This window comes from Bubalus kerabau, chromosome 9 (assembly GCF_029407905.1).
Source record: "Bubalus kerabau isolate K-KA32 ecotype Philippines breed swamp buffalo chromosome 9, PCC_UOA_SB_1v2, whole genome shotgun sequence".
NCBI lineage: Eukaryota > Metazoa > Chordata > Mammalia > Artiodactyla > Bovidae > Bubalus > Bubalus kerabau.
In genome coordinates this window covers 24,483,690-24,502,309 of record NC_073632.1, presented here as the reverse complement: position 1 = coordinate 24,502,309, position 18,620 = coordinate 24,483,690, and the positions used below count along the sequence as shown (strand labels likewise).

The 18,620-nt window shown below is 40.5% G+C and overlaps 1 long non-coding RNA gene across 1 annotated transcript in view; it reads left to right on the top strand.

The window, feature by feature from the left end:
* Positions 1 to 1,189: 1,189 nt before the first annotated feature.
* The window catches only part of LOC129659969 (uncharacterized), a 32,959-nt gene continuing 15,528 nt past the window's right edge, over positions 1,190 to 18,620 (top strand). Inside the window, exons 1-2 of the long non-coding RNA XR_008718264.1 lie at positions 1,190 to 1,407; positions 6,369 to 6,434. This is a non-coding gene — a long non-coding RNA (uncharacterized LOC129659969). The remainder of the gene's footprint in view (positions 1,408 to 6,368; positions 6,435 to 18,620) is intronic.

Here is an 18,620-nt window from a genome sequence, read left to right as displayed (position 1 = left end):
TGGTGACCTCAGCAATGAATGATGCCTACTTCAGTTGGCATGTCACCTGCTTTTAAAAGTTGGAGTATAAGTGGGGCTTTAGTTATGGGAGACCCTTTAGTAGATAGGAGCCCTTGTTCCTTCCAGATGGCAGCATGTGAGTGTATGATGTGGAAAGTATACTTAGAATCAGTGTATATGTTTGCTCTCTTATTAGCTGTGAGGATAAGGGCTCTAGTTAGTGCAATAAGTTCTGCCTTTTAGGAAGAGGTTCCTAAGGGGAGAGAGTGGGATTCAATCATTTTAGTGTCAGAGACAATTGCATATCCAGTTATTTTTTTCCTTCTGATGTCATAGAGGAGCTGCCAACAATATACCAGATAAAGTCAGGGTTACTTAAAGGGGTTGAGGAAATGTGGGAGAAATGGGGCATCAGGTCTTCTAATGCCTCTTTGCAAGTATGGATTGGGGACTCAGAAGAATTAGGGATAAGGGTGGCAGTGCTGAGAGTAGGACAGCATTTAAAGGAGAACTCGGGAGATTCGAGAAGGGTAACATGAATTAGTTGGATGTGTGAAGAAGATAGAAGGGTCATGGATTTGTGAGAAAGCAAGTCCACCTAAAGGTGGACGAATGACAGTGGACAAAAACTTACTTACTTACTCCAAAAGTAAGTTTTTCACTTTCCTGAGCGAGGGGTGCAGCTGCTGCCAGAGTACACAGGCAGGCTGGCCATCCTTGAATTGTGGTGTCTAATTGCTTTGATAGATAAGCGACAGGGGTGAAGGAGGGGCCCTGATTGTGTCCCAAAACTCCTAGGGCAATTTTGTGTCTCAGAACTATAGAGTATAAAGAGGCAAGAAAGGTCAGGAAGTATTAGAGCTGGGGCTGAGAGAATTGCTTGCTTAAGGGTATTAAAGGCTGAATGGATATTTGATTTCAGCTCTAGGGGTTCTGAAAGACCTCCTCAGGTGGCGTGATATCGGGGTTCTGCCAAGTAGGTGAAATTAGGAATCCAGAAGCGTAGATATTCAGCTAACCCCAAGGTTAGGATCTCTGTTTTTGATACAGGGAGTGGTAGTGTGGATATAAGGGACTTTCTATCGCTGGTAATACAATAGAAATTTGTTGGTGTTAAAAGGACTCTGAGAGGGTGATTCTAGGAAGAGAGAGCTGAACCTTGGTGGGATATACTTGATAGCCTCAATCAGCTAGAAAATTGAGTTGTATAGTGTGTTGTTGAGAATGTGTAAGTGAAGGATTACAAAGGAGGAGATAATCCACATGTTGAAGGACAGTACTCAGAGTAAGGTCGTGGTTAGGTCTGATGCTAGAACTTGGCCAAAGAAATGAGGGTTATCATGAAACCCTTGTGTGAAAACTATCCATGTCAGCTGTTGGGAGCAATGATTGTCTGGATCAGTCCAGGTAAAGGCAAAGAGATCTTGAGAGTCTGGGTGTAAAAAGTAAAGAATGCATCCTTGAGGTTTAGAACAGTGAAATGGGTAGTGAAAGAGGGAATGAGAGAGAGAAGAGTATGGGGATTTGAAATTACTATATAATAGCCATATTGGTAAGTCTTAGGTCCTGTACCAGATGATAGGAACCATTTGGTTTTTTGACAGGTAGGATAGGGGTGTTATAGGGAGAGTGAGTTGGGTGCAAGGGGCCCTGATGTTAGGAGTTTAGTGACATAGGCTTTAACCCTTGTTGATGTTTTAGGGAGAGAGGGTATTGTGGTTGAATGGGGAATTTAGAGGGGTCTTTGAATCAGATATGAATTGGAGTATAGTGAGAGGAAACTAATGGATTGTCTGTATTGCAAACTATGGGATTTATGGATGAGGAGGGCAATAGGGTGTGGGAAGAGAAGGTGGGGTTAAGGAGCAGTAGCCAGGCTAGATCAGAAGGTGGGCTTGGGATAGTAACAGAGACTGAATTTTGAGAGGTCTCTCCCAAGAATAGGAGTGGGGCATTTTGAAATTTTGAGAAAAGAATGGGAAAATGGGGTATCTTAAAGTGTGCAAGGTAGAGGCTTGGTTATTCATGGTTATTCATGGTAGATATTAAACCATCAACCCCCATAACAGAGACCTGAGAGACCTTGGTTTTTCTGAAGTAGGCGGACGTAGCAGAATAAGTGGCCCCTGTGTCAGTGAGAAAGGGGATAGGCTTTCCTGCCACTGTGAGTTACCCTGGGCTCCACAGAGGTGATGAGAGTCAGGACCTGAGGCCCTGAGGCTCTGGGCATCTTCAGTCTTCAGTGGTGAGTCGGAGGAGGCTGAGCAGAGCTGGATCAGAGGACTCCTGCTCAGGACCAGGAAAGGGTTTCTAGATCCCTAGCGGGATCAAATATCCCTTTATGCCACAGCTGGGACATGGACCTGGAGGAGGCCTTGGCTGTAGGCATGAGCGGGCCCAGTGGCCTTCTTTGCTGCATTTGAAGCAGGGTCCAGGTGGGTGGCTTCCTATCTTTGTTTGTTGATGGAAGTTTGGAGCCATGTAGGGCAGTGGCTAAAAGGTGGTATTAGGCCTAATCTCATAGGGCCTTCTCTAGCTTTGCCTGTTTTTCCTGGTTATTGAAAATCTTAAAGGCTAAATTTAAAAGGTCTCGTCAAGGGGCTTGAGAGCCTTCTTCTGCCTTTTTTAGTTTCTTTCGGATATCTGGGGATGATTGGGAGATAAAATGGGTGTTAACTCCCAATGCCAAAGAATGTTCAAAATACTGCACAATTGCACTCGTCTCACAAGCTAGCAAACAAATGCTTGAAATTCTCCAAGCCAGGCTTCAACAGTACATGAACCGTGAACTTCCAGATGTTCAAGCTGGATTTAGAAAAGACATAGGAACCAGAGATCAAGTTGCCAACATCTGTTGGATAATCGAAAAAGCAAGAGAATTCAAAAAAAAAAAATTTACTTCTGCTTTATTGACTACTATTGACTACCATAGTAGATATAATATATGTAGATATAATATATGGTTTTGCAGTGAATTCTGAATGGAAAAAAATCATGCCTGAAACTAATGTGATTGGAGAAGGAAATGGCAACCCACTCCAGTATTCTTGCCTGGAGAATCCCAGGGATAGGGAAGCCTGATGGGCTGCCATCTATGGGGTCACACAGAGTCAGACACAACTGAAGCAACTTGGCAGCAGGAGTAGCAGCAGCATTGACTACCAAAGCCTTTGCTTGTGTGGATCTACTTCTGCTTTATTGACTACACCAAAGCCTTAGACTGTGTGGATCACAACAAATTGTGGAAAATTCTTCAAGAGATAGGAATACCAGACCACCTGACCTGCCTCTTGAGAAATCTGTATGCAGGTCAAGAAGCAACAGTTAGAATTGGACATGGAACAACAGACTGATTTCAAATCGGGAAAGGACTACATCAAGGTTGTATATTGTCACCCTGATTATTTAACTTATATGCAGAGTATATCATGTGAAATGCCAGGCTGGATGAAGCACAAGCTGGAATCAAGATTGCCGGGAGAAATATCAATAACCTCAGATACACAGATGATACCACCCTTATGGTAGAAAGTGAAGAGGAACTAAAGGGTCTCTTGACAAAAGTGAAAGAGGAGAGTGAAAAAGTTGGCTTGAAACTCAACATTCAGAAAACTAAGATCATGGCATCTGGTCCCATCACTTCATGGCAAATAGATGGGGAAACAGTGACAGACTTTATCTTTTTGGGCTCCAAGATCTTTGTAGATGATGACTTCAGCCATGAAATTAAAAGATGCTTGCTCCTTGGAAGAAAAGCTATGACCAACCTAGACAGCATCTTAAAAAGCAGAAACATTGCTTTGCCAACAAAGGTCCTTCTAGTCAAAGGTATGGTTTTTCCAGTAGTTAGGTATGGATGTGAGAGTTGGACTATAAAGAAAGCTGAGTGCTGAAGAATTAATGCTTTTGAACTGTGGTGTTGGAGAAGACTCTTGAGAATCCCTTGGACTGCAAGAAGATCCAACCAGTCCATCCTAAAGGAGATCAGTCCTGAATATTCATTGGAAGGACAGATGTTGAAGCTGAAACTCCAATACTCTGGCCACCCGATGTGAAGAACTGACTCATTTGAAAAGACACTGATGCTGGGAAAGATTGAAGGCAGGAGGAGAAGGACACAACAGAGTTTGAGATAGTTGGATGGCATCGCTGACTCAATGGACATGAGTTTGAGCAATCTTCAGGAGTTGGGGATGGACAAGGAAGCCTGGTGTGCTGCAGTCCACGGGGTCGCAAAGAGTTAGACACGACTGAGCGACCAAACTGAACTGAAGGACGATGTTGCCCTCTGCTGAAGTGGGGTCTAATTTTGTGTATTTTTGTAGGGCTTCCATTAAGCTGGATAGAAATTGTGCTCGTTTTTCATCTAGTCTTTGAGTTATTTCCTGGAGCTTATCAATTTGATAGCTTTATGCCCTGTCTTTTGCAGGCCCACAATGAAGCAAGCAACCATGTGATTATGGGCTGCTTGTCCAGGTCTCCGTGCTTGATAATCCCATTTGGGATCTTCTTGGGCGATAGCTGTGACCCCTATGGGCTTAGTGTCGTCAGCATGTGCTGTGCATTTCATCAGCATGTGCCTGAGAGGCTTGCCATACTTGTTCCTTCTCTTCAAGGAGAAAAGTGGAGGAGATACTTGAATTCTTTTAAATAATTATCAGGGTCTGAGGAGAAGGAGCCAGATGCTTTTCAATTTGAGATAGATGGGTGACGGAGAACGGGACATGAACTGAACAATGCCTTCTGCTCCAGCTACTTCCCCTAAAGGGAAGGGTGGAGCGGAGAAAGGATCGGGGTCCTGTGGTGAGGTTTCCTGTTTTAGGAAGTTGTTCCGGACAGGGTACAGTGGGGATCTGGGGTGGGGATGGGGTTGGGGTAAAGGCTTGGGATCATTGGGGTAGAGGGTGGGGCTGAGGTCTAAAAGCTTACCTCCAGCACAGGCTGGAGAGGTGGGTTGGAAACTGCAGCAGTGGCTTGTGCTTGAGAAGGAGGGAGGGAGGGAGAAGGGGTCGTAAGGTGGAGGTTGTGGAACTGGATCTGAAGCAGCTGCAATGGGATTGGGAAAGATAGGGGTGGGCTGTGGTCAGAAGGGCCAAAGGAAGAAGAAAAGTCTGAACAAAGAAGAGGAGACATTGTAGGAGGAGGATGTGGCCCAGAGTTGGCTAAGAGTATTTGAGAAGTAGACTAGGATTCACAGAGGGAGGTTCGAGAGCAAAGAGCAAAGAAAGCCTGAACGTAAGAGATTTCTAACCACTTGCCATTGCGGCGGCAAAAGTTATTGAGGTCCCGTAGAGAATCATAATCGAGAGTTCTGTTTTCTGGCCTTTGGGGCCTCTTCTCAAGTCTGTATTGCGGCCAGACAGTGTTAGAATAGTAAATAAGTCTTTTTGGTCTTATCTCCCCTTGGAAGCCCAAGGCTTTTAGATTTCGGAGAAAGTATCCTAGAGGAGTAGATTTTGAGGGTTGAGATTGAGAATTTCCCATTGCCGCTGAATAGGGAGGTTAGAGAGGCACGAAAGAGAGGAGAAAGGTCCGAGGGAAAAGGCGTCCCTGTTCTCAGGACTTTTTCAGAGAGTAGTAACAGTCTGCTTTGAAATGGGTGTCCCCTATTTCAAAGTCAGAGGGTGCATGAGGCTGAAGGCCTGAGGGCTGTGGGGATCCTCCTGCCTATCACTAAGACTTGGAAATGAGGTGAGAGAGAGAGGATCTGAGAGAATGGGATTTCACTCACCCTTGTAACTGATGGATGAAATGTGGGCCAGCGTATGGATGTCAGTCCAGCAAGACAAGTGGAGAGTCCCGTCCGGAGCTCATCTCAGTTTCTTGGCAAGATTCAAAGGAGGGGACCACCAGTGGTGGGTTCAGGAGAGGAGCCCACCAAGTTGCAGTGGATCTTCCCTCCCGGGTTTCAGCACCAGAATGTAAGACAAGTGCAGAGAAAAAGAGAGCGAGCTGGGCAGTCAGGCCAAAGGGAAATTTATTAGAGGGAAATGAAAGAATGCCTGGCCTTTAAGGAGAACTAGTGCCCTCCCTTTCTGATGTGGTCTTTCTTATACCCCATCAATGAAACTTTCTCTGAAGGGATGGTTAATTTTTAGCCTATAGTTGAGTCCTGTGGTCATGTAGCTGGAGATCTGGAATCTGGTGGTCTCATAGCTTTGAGAAGGTAGGTGCCAGTGAGAACACAGAAGTTGTCTGGGCAATTAGGTCAGTCTTGAGGGTCCCTGTGAGTTTATTCTTTGTTTGTGAGGTCAATGCAGTGAGCCATCTTAACAATGAGCCCCCACGTGGGCCCTATCAGTTATCATGAAAAAAAATTGGAGATATAAACATCCTTCATTCACCAGCTCTATGATCTTTTAAACCAGCCTCATAAACCAGCCCATCCAACCAGAAACCAGAGAACAAAATAATCTACAACTTCATCTGAAAAGGTATGCATTTCAGAGCACAGAGTGTGGCACAGAGGGTGGGAGAGGCTATGGAGGAGCAGAACAAAGTCTGTTTCTTTTGTTGCTTTTATGTATATATGCTGCTGCTGCTGAGTCACTTCAGTCGTGTCTGACTCTGTGCGACCCCAGAGATGGCAGCCCACCAGGCTCCGCCGTCCCTGGTATTCTCCAGGCAAGAACACTGGAGTGGGTTGCCGTTTCCTTCTCCAATGGATGAAAGTGAAAAGTGAAAGTGAAGTCACTCAGCCGTGTCCGACTCTTAGTGACCCCATGGACTGCAGCCTACCAGGCTTCTCCATCCATGGGATTTTCCAGGCAAGAGTACTAGAGTGGGTTGCCATTGCCTTCTCCATATATATATATATATAACCACTATAGATGCCACATTTGCTATTGGTCAAAAGGCCTTCTTTAACAAGCAATGCTTAATTTTTCTATAACCATTTCATGTCCTCTTTACACTTTGCTTGCTTATACCATCATTGGACAAGTTGGAATAACCCAATATTTTATTTCTATATGTTCTAAGTCTTTCCTGCTCTTGACTCTTTTGGTCATTGTAGTTTTCCACTGAAAAAGACAATAGGGCAAGATAGTACTAGGAGGAATCTCTGCTCCAGACACAGTTCTTTTGTACCCACTGTATAAATGCAACCTATTTTTTCTTAGAAATGTAAATAAATTCTCATGACCATTAATCTCTTTCTCTGCCTTTTGGTACAATGACATGAAGACCACAAGCTGCCAACAGGCTGTGTTAACATCCAAACTAATGAAACAATGTCTATGCTCCCTGGTAGAAATAATTCCTTCTTTATACATTAGGCCCTTCATACCAACTAAACTCCAAGTAAAAAAAAAAAAAAATCACTTAAGTGGAATCTACTACTGTCTATGGGGAAGGCAGTACCACATACTCCCTGCTAATATAAGACATATATCATGGTCTATAAGCAGAGAACCCCTATTACACACAGTGTGATCTTCCAGCTGGATCTTTAATAAACATTCACTGGGTCACTTCACCACTCTATCTGGTGCTGCTTTCAGATGTACACATGTAAATTTTTATTTCATGGGTGTGATCCCTATATGAATTTTTTGTGTGTGTGAGAAAATGAGTTCTCTAGTCAAAAGCAATGTTTTTTTGGTATATTTTCCCCACTATGGAACTAGCAAAGGGATTTTGTAAGTCAGTGAGTGGTAGTATAACTGTTACTGGGTCCAAGCTTGCTCTGCTTGCCACATAATAGGAAAATGAATCTGGGAGACAAAGGCTTGAGACAAAGAAGGGATTTTATTCAGGGAGCCTGCTGACCCAGAAGATGGCAGGCTAACACTTCAAACTAACCATCTTGTTGGGGGGCCTGGATGCCAGGTTCTTTTATGGACCAGATACGGGGGAGAGGTGAGGAAACAAAATAAAAAGACTATTCGGTCGTTACAAATGTTTCCCAGGATGGCAAGCCTAAGGCAGAGGTATGTGTGTTGGTTTCACTTATAGTCTTCACAGGTGGTTGGGCTCAGGTTATCTCCCTGAGACAGGCCATTATGCATGCCTACAATAACAAAAGCAGCAAGGTTAAAATCACAAAACTAGATCCAGCATGAATTCAGAATCAACCCTTCACCACTTACATTACCAGAAGTGTTGAGAGCAATAAAGGAAAGTCAGTATCTATTTCTATAAGTCTTGCAATTCATAAGCTAACTGTTTCTGGTCCAAGCCTTGTACTTCTCCATCTGGTCTATGATGAACTCTCTTACCTCTCATTATAGGCCTAGAAGAAATCAAGTACTGTAAAAGAATAATATCCTTTTATGGAACAACTGAGAAATTTTTGAAAAGCATTAAACCAAATGAAGTCTGGCTCTCATGAGTAGGGAAAGCAGAGAAGAGATGCTTTCACAGTAAAGAATAATTTTGGATTTCAACATTCTCAAACTTTTCGGGGTATATTCACATGATGCTTTATCACTTTAGGCTTTAATTTCTTCCTCATTAGTGTCATTATCGTACCGTAAGAGTGTTGGTCTTGCCATTGTTATAGTTGGTGCTAAAATTATACACTTAAAATTAGATCTTGGGCTTGGTCCTCAGTCATATTTATCCATAGGTTATAGGACCCAAAGGACTACTTCAAAGCTTACATAAAGTTTTATTTTCCCACCTGGTTCTGGGAACACGGATATTATGGTGATCAGCTTATTGTTTTCCACCTGTATTCTTTTTAGGGTCATCAGAAGTTGCCATCCATTGTCACAATCTGTTCTAATCTCTGCTATCACCATAGTGAACATGTACCACAGAAAATTGCTCTACCAATGCCATGCCCTTCATGTGTACATTATACCATAACACTACATATGATAATCTGAATAAACACTATGGCACTTTATACTCTGCTTTAACACTTCCTTTTTCTACTCCTGGCAAGGAAGTTACTCATGTGCTTCTCAAATATGTGAGCACTGGTTTGAGCTCCCTGAGTCATACAGCAAATTCTCCCTGGCTATCAATTTTACATATGGTAGTGTATATGTTTCCATGCTACTCTCTCCATTCGTCCCATTCTCTCATTCCCCACTGTGTCCACGAGTCTGTATGCCTGCATCTCCATTGCTGCCCTGCAAATAGGTTCATCAGTACCATTTTTCTAGATTCCATATATATGCATTAATATACAATACTTGTTTTTCTCTTTCTGACTTACTTCAGTCCGTATAGCTTTAGGTTCATCTGCCTCATTAGAACTGACTCAAATGTTTTCTTTTTATGGCTGAGCAATATTCCATTGTATATATGAATCAGTTTCTTTATCCATTCATCTGTTGATGGACATCTAGGTTGCTTCCATTTCCTTGCTATTGTAAATAGTACTACAATGAACGTTGGGGTCCATTATGTCTTTTTCAATTTTGGTTTTCTCAAGGTAAATACCCAGTAGTGGGATTTTTGTGTCATATGGTAGTTTTATTTCTAGTTTTTTAAAGGAATCTCCATACTTCCCTCCATAGTGGCTGTATCAATTTACATTCCTGCCAATGGTGCAAGAGGGTTCCCTTTTCACCACACCCTCTCCAGCATTTACTGTTTATAAAACCTAGAGAGGTGGGATGGTGTGGGAGTTGGGAGGGAGGTTCAAGAGAGAGGGAACCTATGTAAACCTATGGCTGATTCATGTGATGTATGGCAGAAACCAAAACAATATTGTAAAGCAATTATCCTTTGATGAAAAATAAATAAATTGAAAAGTAAATTAATTTTAAAAATATGTGAGCAATCAAAGTTTGGTTTCCAGACTTTGCAGAGAAATTGAGAGAACTAATTCTTAGGTAGGTTGATAAGGAGTCCAGGGCCCTCAAGGAGGAAAAAAGAACAAACATTTTTTTTCTACATTGCTTTGCCTTAGTCGCATAAGATGTTTTTTCTTAAACTCTGAGTTGTTATGACAACAGTCTTTAAGACTAATTTTCTTTAAACCCAGAGTTAATGATGACACAACAAAACAACTTATCTTGTCCAAGGGTATGTTTTTTCTTAAGCTCTGTGCTAATGATAATATAACAACAGTGTATCTTGCTCAAGGACATGTTTCTCCTTCTTAACAAGAACTTTCTGACTAATCCTGTTATGTTAAGATGTATGTTGTGAGAGTGGATCTGGTAAGACCTTTCTATTGATAGTAACCGATTGAAAAAGTATACAAGGCCTTGATAAAAGTAGCACGTGGGGGCATACTCTGCCCCTTTCTGATGTCTGTCAGAAGCTTTCTCTATCTCTTTCCACTTTAATAAAGCCTTTGCCACAGGGAAGCTCTGAGAGACTGAAGCCTCATCTCTGGGGCTAAATTCTCTTCTTTGGAGATCACAAATCTGATACCATGCACTGTAAGCTATCAAAATGTAGTCACTTCCAATCAAACCTGTAAGCAAGGATCTTGATATTTTCTTTTCTTTTGATATTTATTTATTTATGTATCTATTTATCTATTTATTTGCATGCATTGGGTCTAATTCGCAGCATGTGGGCTCTTTGTTACATCTCGTGGGATGATTTGCTGCAGTACACCAGCTCTTTAGTTGTGGTGCAAGCTCTGGAGAGAGCAGGTTAGTGTTGCACCTGGGCTTAGTTGCTCCAAGGCATGTGGACTCTTAGTTCCCTGACCAGGAATTGAACCTGCATCCTCTGCATTTCAAGATGTGTTCTTAACCACTGGACCAAAAGGGAAGTCCCGAGTCCTCGTGTTTTCCCAAACTTATTTTTTTCTTTTCTAACTTCCGTATTCATGTTTATGGTTTTAATTAGCCAGAATCAAATAGCATTTTTGTGACTAGAAGCCTAATTAATGGCATTCATATATCTGGACCATACAGTAGGGTAGAGTAGGATAAAGTGGGATAAGTAGGTATATTCAAACAAAGTGAATATTCAGCACATCTGTATGTAATTTTAAATGACAACACAAAATCTTAATCACAAAGGACATTTCTGAGACTTAAATAGAGATTGTTTGACTATGTCAATGTTCTATCCATTGACTATGTTTAAAGACACTTTGATAACTTTTTGTATTTCCTAGCTCACTGTAAATTGTCACTGTAGACTTTAAAGTGAAATAATTGAATTATTTAATAATTAAATTATTAAACCATAGCCTTGACTAGACAAAGTAATGATGACAAAGTAATATCTCTGCTTTTTAATATGCTGTCAAGGTTGGTCATAACTTTCCTTCCAAGGAGGAAGCGTCTTTTAATTTCATGGCTGCAATCACCATCTTGCAGTGATTTTGAAGCCCCCAAAAATAAAGTCAGCCACTGTTTCCACTGTTTCCCCAACTATTTCCCATGAAGTGATGGGATGGGATGCCATGATCTTAGTTTTCTGAATGTTGAGCTTTAAGCCAATGTTTTCACTCTCCTCTTTTATTTTCATCAAGAGGCCCTTTAGTTCTTCTTCACTTTTTCCATAAGGTTGGTGTCATATGCATATCTGAGATTACTGATATTTCTCCCAGCAATCTTGATTCCAGCTCTTGCTTCATTCAGCCCAGCGTTTCTCATGATGTACTCTGCATAAAAGTTAAATAAGCAGGGTGAGAATATACAGCCTTGATGTACTCCTTTTCCTATTTGGAACCAGTCTGTTGTTCCATGTCCAGTTCTAACTCTTGCTTCCTGACCTGCATACAGGTTTCTCAGGAGGCAGGTCAGGTGGTCTGGTATTCCGATCTCTTTCAGAATTTTCCACAGTTTATTGTGATCCACATAGTCAAAGGATTTGGCATAGTCAATAAAGCAGAAATGGATGTTTTTCTGGAACTCTCTTGCTTTTATGATTACCCAACGGATGTTGGCAATTTGATCTCTGGTTCCTCTGCCTTTTCTAAAATCAGCTTGAACATCTGGAAGTTCTGGGTTCACGTACAGCTAAAGCCTGGCTTGGAGAATTTTGAGCATTACTTTACTAGTGTGTGAGATGAGTGCAATTGTGTGGTAGTTTGAGCATTCTTTGGCATTGCCTTTCTTTGGAATTGGAATGAAAACTGCCCTTTTCTAGTCCTGTGGCCACTGCTGAGTTTTCCAAATTTCCTGGCATGTTGAGTGCAGCACTTTCACAGCATCATCTTTCAGGATTTTAAATAGCTCAACTGGAATTCCATCACCTCCACTAACTTTGTTCATAGTGATGCTTTCTAAGGCCCAGTTGACTTCACATTCCAGGATGTCTGGCTCTAAGTGAGTGATCACACCATCGTGATTATCTGGGTCGTGAAGATCTTTTTTTTACACTTCTTCTGTGGATTCTTGCCACCTGTTTTTAATATCTTCTGCTTCTGTTAGGTCCATACCATTTCTGTCCTTTACTGAGCACTTCTTTGCATAAAATGTTTCCTTGGTATCTCTAATTTTCTTGAAGCGATCTCTAATCTTTTTCATTCTATCGTTTTCCTCTATTTCTTTGCATTGATTGCTGAGGAAGGCTTTCTTATCTCCCCTTGCTAGTCTTTGGAACTCTGCATTCAATTAGGTAGATCTTTCCTTTTCTCCTTTGCTTTTGGCTTCTCTTCTTCTCACAGCTATTTGTAAACCTCCTCAGATAGCAATTTTCTTTTTTTGCATTTCTTTTTCTTGGGGATGGTCAACAAAGGTCTGTCTAGTCAAGGCTATGGTTTTTCCAGTAGTCATTTATGGATGTGAGGAGTTGGACTACAAAGAAAGCTGAGCGCAGAATAATTGATGCTTTTGAACTGTGGTGTTGGAGAAGACTCTTGAGAGTCCCTTGGACTGCAAGGAGATCCAACCAGTCCATCTTAAAGGAGATCAGTCCTGGGTGTTCATTTGAACGACTGATGTTGAAGCTGAAACTCCAATACTTTGGCCACCTAATGCGAAGAGCTGACTCATTGGAAAAGACCCTGATGCTGGGAAAGATTGAGGGCAAGAGGAGAAGGGGATGACAGAGGATGAGATGGCTGGATGGCATCACTGACTCAATGGACATGAGTTTGGGTAAACTCCAGGAGTTGGTGATGGACAGGGAGGCCTGGCGTGCTGCAGTTCATGGGCATGCAAAGAGTCGGACATGACTGAGCTACTGAACTGAACTGAAGTGGAGAAGAAGAAGAAGACAAGCTAATAGTCATCAATATCATAGCTCTCTCTAGTTCTCAGAATGTACCATCAAATCCATCTTGTATGTGTTTGCATGCCATATTTAATTTAGAAATATAAATGGAGATAAAAATGTCAGTCTTTAGTAGTTGCTAAAAAAGGATAGTGCATAGGAAGTTAGACTGGATTCTATTCTCACTATTGCTTTCCTGATTCTTTGAGATTTGAGAAGTATTATTCATTTGCAACGACTAAAATTATCAAATAATAACTTGTTAAATAAGTAACCATGGTTCTTTCTAACTCTACTGTCTACCAGATGCAGGCATTTTCATGAGAATCCTGTGTTAGCATTCAAGTTTCAGGTGGACTTTGGAGGCGGCAGTAGAATACAGTGTGGACAGAACTGAATCTTTAATTAAGTCATTTGTTTCTTTTTCATGGAGATTTGAGCAATGGCAACACACTCTCTCTCCACGTGTCTCACTTCTCTGTATTCCTGATTCTTCCCTTATTCTCATTAGACAAAACGTTTCAAATACTCACTGTCAACACTTTGATATAGTTGTCTGTGATTCTACACTAGGAAAATATACAAATGTATCACTATTCTAACATGCATCAATGTTACAAAATTCTAGATCCTCAGCTGCTTTGTTGATAGGGGAAACAAAACTACAGAAGTTCTTTGTGAATACAGTGTTCAGCAAAATGATTTTGGAATTTTTTATGAACTCAAAAAGTTAAGTTATTAAAAGCTTTTTTGAGAATTTTGTACCTGAATCTAAAAAATAAAGATGGGTTATAAATGATGGAGTTACAGCAGTATTTTGTGCTTAACTTTATATGCACATATATTCTTTCAAAAGTTTTTTATTGAAGTATAGTTGATTTATGATATTATATCAATTTCATGACTGAGCATCTTCACTTTCACTTTTCACTTGCATGCATTGAAGAAGGAAATGGCAACCCATTCCAGTGTTCTTGCCTGGAGAATCCCAGGGACAGGGGAGCCTGGTGGGCTGCCATCCGTGGGGTCACACAGAGTTGGACACGACTGAAGTGACTTAGCAGCAGCAGCAGCAGCAGCCCAATGATTCAGTATTTTTGCAGATTATACTCCATTAAAAATTGCTACATAAAACTAGCTATAATTTCTCATGCTGTATAATATATCCTTGCTGCTTATCTATTTTATACTTAATAGTTTGTATCTCTTATTTATATATTCCAATTTTGCCTTTCCTCCACCCCTCAACTAGTGACGACTACTTCTTTTTTCCCCCGCTCTGTGAATCTGTTCCTTTTCTGCTATATATATTTTCCTTTTTTTTCCCCTTTTTTTTAGATTCCGCATATAAGTGATATTGTAGAGTATTGGCTTCTCTGTCTGACATAGTTTACTAAGCATACTAATTTTAGGTCCACCCATCTTGCTTCAAATGACAGAATATCATCATATTCTATGGTTGAGTAATATTCCGTTGTACTGCTGTTGTTTAGTTTCTGTCATGTCCATCTCTTTAAGACCCCATGAACTATAGCCCACCAGTCTCCTTTGTCCATGGGATTTCCCAGGCAAGAATACTGGAGTGGATTACATTTCCTCCTCCTAGAGATCTTGTCGACCCAGAGATCAAACTTGCATCTCCTGCATTGGTAGGATAATTCTTTACCGATGAGCTATCAATTACCATACCATTGCTGGCTTTGTAAAGTAACTTTGCACAAAACTCTGATTTCGTTTTTTTAAATCAGATCATTTTAGGAGGGATTTCCAGAAAAATAAACTTGAAAACAACATGAGGATGGATATTTGCATGAGTAAATCTTCTAAGAGTATTTTCAATTTATTTCTTATATGAATTGAAAAATACTTATTAGTTCAAATAACTTTGGTAATTGCTCTATAAACATCATTGTGTGTAAATTTTTGAAACATTAGCAAAACAAACAAAACTCTATAATCTGAAGTAAATGTATTAATTTGGTTAAATCCAACATTTCTCAAGCATATTTATCTGTGGAAACTATACTAATATAACATTGAATAAAAGTCTATTGATACTACTTGAAAAATACTTTGTTAAACAATGCTCAGCTTCCCTGATGGCTCAGCAGTGAAGAATCTGTCTGCCAGTGCTGGAGACATGGGTTTGATCCATGGCTAGGGAAGATCTGCTGGAGAAGGAAATGGTAACCCACAATGGTATTCTTGCCTGGGAAATCCCACGAACAGAGGAGCCTGATGGGCTACAGTTCATGGGGCTGCAAAGAGTTGGGCATGATTTAGCCACCAAACAACAACAAAAACAATGTACAGGGAGTCTGTGACTTAAAAATAGCAAGAGTAAGTTAAGGATCACTGATGAGTAAGAATTGAAAGTTTCTGCCAAATCACCACTAAAGAGACTGATTCTAAAATTCTAAAGTGAAATAGAATCAGTTAATGTCACAAATAAAGTGAGACAATTCTGACAAGAAATCCTTTTTCCTTTGCTCTGACGCCCACATTTGGGGAATCTTAAAAAGAGTGGTCTAAGAGATCCAGGTAATCTCACCTTCCAGTTGAGGAAAGCTGAGACCCTGGGCCTCTGAAAAATTCCTTCTGGTGCATGAGTAATAAGTCACTTCAATCGTATCTGACTATTTGAGACCCTTTGAAATCTAGCCCACCTAGCTCATCTGTTCATGGGATTCCGCAGGCAAGAATACTGGAGTGGGTTGCCATGCCCTTCTTCAGGGGATCATCCAGACCCAGGGATGGGACCCCCATCTCTTAAGTCTCCTGTATTGGCAGGTTGGTTCTTTAGCACTAGTGCCACCTGGAAGAGATCCTGAGTTGCCAAAAAAATTCTTGACAATAGATGGGAGTATTTTTTAGTCAGAAGGTCTCATGTAAGGAGTAACTGCAGTCTGTTTTAGGTGAAGGCACTCAAGTACAGGACTATCTGAAATCAAGTCATTGGGGTGAAACTAAGGATAAGAACTAGGTTAAAAGAGAAAGATGTATCCAGAGAAAAGCCCTGATGGGGCCATCTGGGTGGATTTCTAAGGGAGATGGGATGCCTGGGAAGAGCCTCATCCCTGAGACCCTCAGCCAAGCCCCCTGTTTGGAGACAAAAGCTGTGATGAGGGATGGGAGGCTGAGAGTGATCAATACCAAGTTCACTGACTTGATTGAAATGTACTAGTGCATTCATGAGTGTATAGTTGATCATTCTGATTTCTCTAGGATAGAAGTGACCACTTATGGATCATTCAACAAAGTACTTTTCTGGTTGTGTGTAGTCTGCTGTGCTACACTTTACTATAAAAGCATTGCTGAAGCTTCAAGGACTGGATAAACATATTTAGTGCACAAGATTTTTTTTTTTCCCTTTTAGCTTCAAATCTAGGGAAATCTAAATTTAAGTCAATGAGGAAGGAAACCAATATTTAAAGAGCTATTCACATAATCACAAAACTAAAATCAGTGAAACCATCTTACAGTGCTGAGGTCTGTTGAGAAAGCACCCATCAATAAAGACTCATCTCTTGTTATACAAAATGAAAATATAGTTCAGTCAAATAAAAGCTACTTGATCTTCTTCATTTTTGTAAATACTTTATCTTTTTACCCTAGCATTGCCTTACAAGCTTCCAGAACTCCTATAAACAACCAAAATGGGTTTATTTCATTTCCATTATCATAAAATATTTTGGCCTCTTTACTATACATATATATATCTTCTCTCAATCAAGATGATTGAAAAAAATCATAAAGCAGTGATGTATTTTTAGCGCCTATAGAATTTCTAAGAATTAAAATATATTTTTCTCTGTTTCTGAGAGGCTATTTTGAAAGCTAAGTTATCAACTGCTATTATACTGATGAATTAATATATTCAGTTATGACAATCTTATTTTGCATTTATTCACAAGAATGCTCTGGAAAAAAATAAATTTGGTGAATGATGGGATTCCATAAGAAATGGGATCACTGGCTTCCCAATGGCAGTATAAAGAAGAGTTCTACACTGGGTGTCATTTTTCAAAGAGGATGTTTACCTGTTAGTGCCAAAAAGCATAGTCAAGAAGTATAGTTAAGTTGATCTGGTTAAAATCCCTCTTTAAAATTCCTGAAGTATATGATTTATCTTGGATCACTATGGAAAACATTATTACAGAGACTCAAGATAATAATTCAAAAGCACCCAAGTAGCTTTGTAATGAAGGGATGTTGCGACTGTATATAGGGTAATTATGGTAGATCTTACTGAAAAAGGTGACATTTGAATATTAAGAATAAGGTAAAGAATATTAAGAAAAATATTAATTAAAAAAAATTAAGAATAAGGTAAAGGAGGTAACCATGTGCTATCTATGGGGAGAATTTCAGGCAAAAGAAACACCTCTTCCCAAGTCCCTAAAGTGGAGAATGGCTCAGGTATTAGGAATGGCAAAGACCAGTGTGGCTGGAAAAGAGGGAGCAAAAAAGAGAGTAACTAGAAATGAGAATGGAGAGTAAAGGAGGTGAGAGTGGAGATCATGTCAGACCCTATGAGCCATTATAAGGATTTGACTTATTCTGAGTGAGATGAAATGCCAATAGTTTTGAACTGAGGAGCAACTGAGATTTAGAAGAATCAATTGGACATTGTGTGAAGAATAGAAAGTAGCATGCAAAATGGAAGCTGGGCGATCAGTTAACAGGTTACCGCATTCATCCAGGTAAGAAGTCATGTGGCTTAAAACAGGAGCTGTTAAGATGGTGAGAAATGGTCAGATTTGAAGATATATATGTATACATATATGTATATATACACATATATTTTGGAGAAGGAAATTGCAACCTGCTACAGTAGTCTTGCCTGAAAAATTCCATGGATGGAGGGGCCTGGTGGGCTACAGGCTATGGGGTTGCAAAGAGTTGGACACTACTAAGCAACTAATACACACACATGCACATACTTCACCATATAAAGTTATTATAAAATATTGAGTATACTTGTGCTATGCATTATATTCTTGTGACTTATTTACTTTATAACTGGTAGTTTGTACCTTTTAACCCCCTTTACTTATTTGGTCTCTTTCCCCACACTCTCTCTTCTGGAAACCACTAGTTTGTTCTCTGTGTCTATGAGCCTGTTTGTATTTTACTTGTTTTGTTTTTTAGATTCCATATATAAGCGAAGATACACAGTATTTGTCTTTCTCTGTCTGACTTATTTCACTAAGAATAATACCCTCCAGATCTATCCATGTTGTCACAAGTACCAAGATTTCATTCTTCTTATGGCTGAGTAATATTCCATTGTGGGGCTTCCCTTAGTAGCTTAGTGGTAAAGAATCTACTTACAATGCAGGAGCCACAGGAGATGTGGGTTTGATCCCTGGGTTGGGAACATCCCCTGGAGAAGGGCATGGCAAACTACTCCAGTATTCTTGACTGGAGAATCCCATGGACAGAGGAGGCTGGAGGGCTACAATCCATGGGGTCACAGAGAGTTGGACACGACTGAAGCTACTTAGCATGCATTATTCCATATAGATATAGATATA